The sequence below is a fragment of the Pieris brassicae genome, unplaced genomic scaffold (genome assembly GCF_905147105.1).
Source record: "Pieris brassicae unplaced genomic scaffold, ilPieBrab1.1, whole genome shotgun sequence".
Lineage (NCBI taxonomy): Eukaryota > Metazoa > Arthropoda > Insecta > Lepidoptera > Pieridae > Pieris > Pieris brassicae.
In genome coordinates, this window is record NW_025576194.1 from 1 (window position 1) to 5,000 (window position 5,000).

Genomic DNA, 5,000 nt, shown 5'->3' on the forward strand with positions numbered 1-5,000 from the left:
TTCGATTTTGATTCGTATCATTCACGTGTTTTTGTATTTTTTTCTTTTTTTGCGAGTCTTTGACAACAACAAAACAAAAAGAAAAAACCAACGTTAATGATCCTTCCGCAGGTTCCCCTACGGAAACCTTGTTACGACTTTTACTTCCTCTAAATGATCAAGATTTGGTCAACTTCCCAGCAACGCCGACGGCCGTGAGGCCACCGCGTGTCGTCCGAAGACCTCACTAAATCATTCAATCGGTAGTAGCGACGGGCGGTGTGTACAAAGGGCAGGGACGTAATCAACGCGAGCTTATGACTCGCGCTTACTAGGAATTCCTCGTTTATGGGGGATAATTGCAAACCCCCAATCCCCAGCACGAAGGAGTTTCAACGGGTTGCCCGGGCCTCTAGGCCAGGGAGAACATGTTGATTCCTTCAGTGTAGCGCGCGTGCGGCCCAGGACATCTAAGGGCATCACAGACCTGTTATTGCTCAATCTCGTGCGGCTCGAAGCCGCCGGTCCCTCTAAGAAGAATTTTAATACGTCGCCAGTGAGTTGCGCTCCCCGAGAGTCGCGCACACCTTGAATGACGACGCCTATTTAGCAGGCTAGAGTCTCGTTCGTTACCGGAATTAACCAGACAAATCGCTCCACCAACTAAGAACGGCCATGCACCACCACCCACCGAATCAAGAAAGAGCTGTTAATCTGTCAATCCTTCCGGTGTCCGGGCCTGGTGAGATTTCCCGTGTTGAGTCAAATTAAGCCGCAGGCTCCACTCTGGTGGTGCCCTTCCGTCAATTCCTTTAAGTTTCAGCTTTGCAACCATACTCCCCCCGGAGTCCAAAATCTTTGGTTTCCCGGAAGCTGCCCGCCGAGCCATTGTAGTAACGTCGGCGGATCGCTAGATGACATATTTACGGTTAGAACTAGGGCGGTATCTAATCGCCTTCGAACCTCTAACTTTCGTTCTTGATTGATGAAAACACCTTTGGCAAATGCTTTCGCTGATGTTCGTCTTGCGACGATCCAAGAATTTCACCTCTAACGTCGCAATACGAATGCCCCCAGTTATCCCTATTAATCATTACCTCGGAGTTCTGAAAACCAACAAAATAGAACCGAGATCATATTCTATTATTCCATGCACGAAATATTCAAGCGGCATTTTGAGCCCGCTTTGAGCACTCTAATTTGTTCAAAGTAAAATTGTCGGCCCACCTCGACACTCACCGAAGAGCACCGCGATAGGATTTTGATATTGAACCGGCGTTTTACCGCCGGCTCACCGACGATATGCTCCGCAGACGTGTCAGTATCACCGCGGATGCGGTGCACCGACAGCGCGGCGCACAAATGCAACTACGAGCTTTTTAACCGCAACAATTTTAGTATACGCTATTGGAGCTGGAATTACCGCGGCTGCTGGCACCAGACTTGCCCTCCAATTGTTCCTCGTTAAAATATTTAAAGTGTACTCATTCCGATTACGAGGCCTCGTAAGAGTCCCGTATCGTTATTTTTCGTCACTACCTCCCCGTGCCGGGAGTGGGTAATTTGCGCGCCTGCTGCCTTCCTTGGATGTGGTAGCCGTTTCTCAGGCTCCCTCTCCGGAATCGAACCCTGATTCCCCGTTACCCGTGACAACCATGGTAGTCGCAGAAACTACCATCGAAAGTTGATAAGGCAGACATTTGAAAGATGCGTCGCCGGTACTGGACCGTGCGATCGGCAAAAGTTATCCAGATTCATCAAAATTAACGACTTCGGACGCATGGCCCTCCGCCGATTGGTTTTGATCTAATAAAAGCACTCATCCCATCACTGGTCAGAGTTCTGATTGCATGTATTAGCTCTAGAATTACCACAGTTATCCAAGTAACTGAGTAAGATCTAAGGAACCAAAACTGATATATTGAGCCATTCGCGGTATCGCCTTAATACGGCTTGCACTGAGACATGCATGGCTTAATCTTTGAGACAAGCATATAACTACTGGCAGGATCAACCAGGGAGCTGCTTACGCAAACGACACGCCTACACCGCGGTCACGCGGCTTCGGCGAGCCGCTGGCTCGGCGGCGTCGAGGGGCGCGCGCTTGCGCGCGCGCCTTCTCGACACGCGTGAACGTAACGCGTCGAATTTGCACGCGACGCGACGTTCGCGCTTCATATCGATAGACTAACTTTGACCGGTCTACGAGCGGCCGTCCCGTCACGATCTCGCAACGAGGTGATGTACAACGATGCTCGACCACTGTGAGGGACATAAAACTGCAACGAACACGACCCCGCGGGCGGGAATCGATGTTGTGACAATTTGAAAATTGAACATTCATCTAAACGCAACTTCTCAATTTTTATTCAATACGTTATTGTAAACATATTAAAACTCGGCTGGCAATTACATGCGCACACACACGCATGATTCGCACTAGATACGATCAACGCCCGGAGCTTGAGGGATAAATTCCAACACGACGCTGCGCACACCGTTTCGACGATGGGCGCGTGTGCGTCCTCTTTTATACATTCTTTACATATACGGTCGCCGTGGCGACCGCGCACGTGTCGAACACGCTAGGCGCCCTGCGTTGAGGTGTGCCTAGAAGCGTATTCTTTTAACATCACAGATAACACCGGGGGAGACGGTCCCAAATCTTGGTCGATTGGTAACATCACCATACGGTCTGCGAACGCGGTGCTATAATATAATTTTATATTATATTATATAAAATATGAGGAGGAGTAGTATGTATATTCTTTGTTATTTTGTGTTGACACAAGAGAGATATATAAAATGTACTATACACCACACACACAGAGAGAGAGAGAGCTGGGAAAGATCTCGGCGGTCTCGCATTCGAAATACGAATTTGATATAATTTCCTCCGAAAATCCATACCCATATCTATATCATCCATGCGCGAATATATGTATATAATATTCTCACACTTCGCACAAACACAAAAACAAGAACACATTCTATTCTCTCTCGTCCGTCGTTCGTGTCTATTTGAGACGAACGACGCGCGGCAACGAGAACGAGTCGACGCTGTGCGCACGACTGTTTCGCTCCACATCTATACCGAGAGCAATAGTCCGCGTCGGCATTGGAGCGGACGTCGAATGTTTCTCGTAGAGCGAGCGAGAGAGAGACGATTTTTCATTTTATTATGTATGTGTATTGGCGTGCAGTAGTAGCACGTAGTAGTACTAGTAGTAGTAGTAAAAAAATATTATTATTTATTTTATTGACTGATATGATTTTGTTTGTTTTCTTTTTTTTGAATAGACATTTGTATTGATAGATATGTTTCTCGTTGAAGCTCGCAGCACACGCTCAGAGAAATGGCAATGTGGGTTTATTTGAAGAAAAGAAAAAACAAAAAAAACAATTATATTTATTAATAATATGTATGTATGTATGTATGTATGTATGTATGTATGTATAATAATGAATTATAATAATTATTCCGATGCAACGTCAGAGGAAAATGTTTCTCGTACAGGTGCGGCGCGCGACGGCCGGCCGCTCGACAGTTTCGCGCCGAATGTTTCTCGTTGAAGCTCGCAGCACACGCTCAGAGAAATGGCAATGTGGGTTTATTTGAAGAAAAGAAAAAACAAAAAAAACAATTATATTTATTAATAATATGTATGTATGTATGTATGTATGTATGTATAATAATTATTCCGATGCAACGTCAGAGGAAAATGTTTCTCGTACAGGTGCGGCGCGCGACGGCCGGCCGCTCGACAGTTTCGCGCCGAATGTTTCTCGTTGAAGCTCGCAGCACACGCTCAGAGAAATGGCAATGTGGGTTTATTTGAAGAAAAGAAAAAACAAAAAAAACAATTATATTTATTAATAATATGTATGTATGTATGTATGTATGTATGTATGTATAATAATTATTCCGATGCAACGTCAGAGGAAAATGTTTCTCGTACAGGTGCGGCGCGCGACGGCCGGCCGCTCGACAGTTTCGCGCCGAATGTTTCTCGTTGAAGCTCGCAGCACACGCTCAGAGAAATGGCAATGTGGGTTTATTTGAAGAAAAGAAAAAACAAAAAAAACAATTATATTTATTAATAATATGTATGTATGTATGTATGTATGTATGTATGTATAATAATGAATTATAATAATTATTCCGATACAATGTCAGAGGAAAATGTTTCTCGTACAAGATCGCCACGCGACGCGACAAGATGCCGTTCAACGGCACGATATCTACAACTCTGTCGATAGATATGTAGATAGTATCTACTCTGTCAAGTATATGTGTGTAACGTGTGGTGGTGTGTGGTGTGGGGTTTTGTTAGCGATAGCGATACGTTTCTAGTTAAAATTGAATATTTAAAAATAAAAACTCTTCTGGTAAGAAAAACTATTTATGGTTTATTATGGTGTGTCTAGTGCAACAACATCAACATTGTCATAATCATAATAATATAATTATTATTAGGGCTATAGGTTAACCTTCCAAATAGGGACCGTCGATTTAAATGTCGATATTTTTAATTATTCTAGATAGTACTCACTAAAAGAAACTTAAGTGCTTGCTTACTTACTTACTTACTTAGTTGATTGAGTTTTTTTTTTGTTTTTTTGAAACTTTTTCATACAAATTGATATATAAGACATATATGGCCGTTACCGACCGCCGACCAAAATCTATTTCATAAAACCGACATAAAATTGATGTCAAACGTCAATCACTTTGAGTTGACTAAGTGTAAGGGTTCAGATTATTTTGAAAGTATCGATCATTTGCGATGCATACGAGAAAAAGATCATTCATTTCATTGTTTGTAAGTTGTAAATTTTGTGTATTATATTGTAATTCTTGAGTGAGAATTGAGTGTTTACTTACTTACTTACTTACTTACTTATTGAATATCCAAAAAGTACCCAAAACCGAATCAGAGCGCCCCACTATCCACGCGGTCTTGTCTGCCCTACCCCTAGAGTGTATATAAAAGCTCGGAGGCGCGCAGGGAGAGCAGCCC

The 5,000-nt window shown here is 43.6% G+C and overlaps 1 non-coding gene across 1 annotated transcript; it reads right to left on the reverse strand.

Annotated features, from left to right (window-relative positions):
* Positions 1-94: 94 nt before the first annotated feature.
* On the reverse strand, positions 95-2,000 carry LOC123719713. Its single transcript, XR_006755781.1, has one exon. It is a non-coding gene; the product is annotated as a small subunit ribosomal RNA (ribosomal RNA).
* Between the last annotated feature and the right edge of the window lie 3,000 nt (positions 2,001-5,000).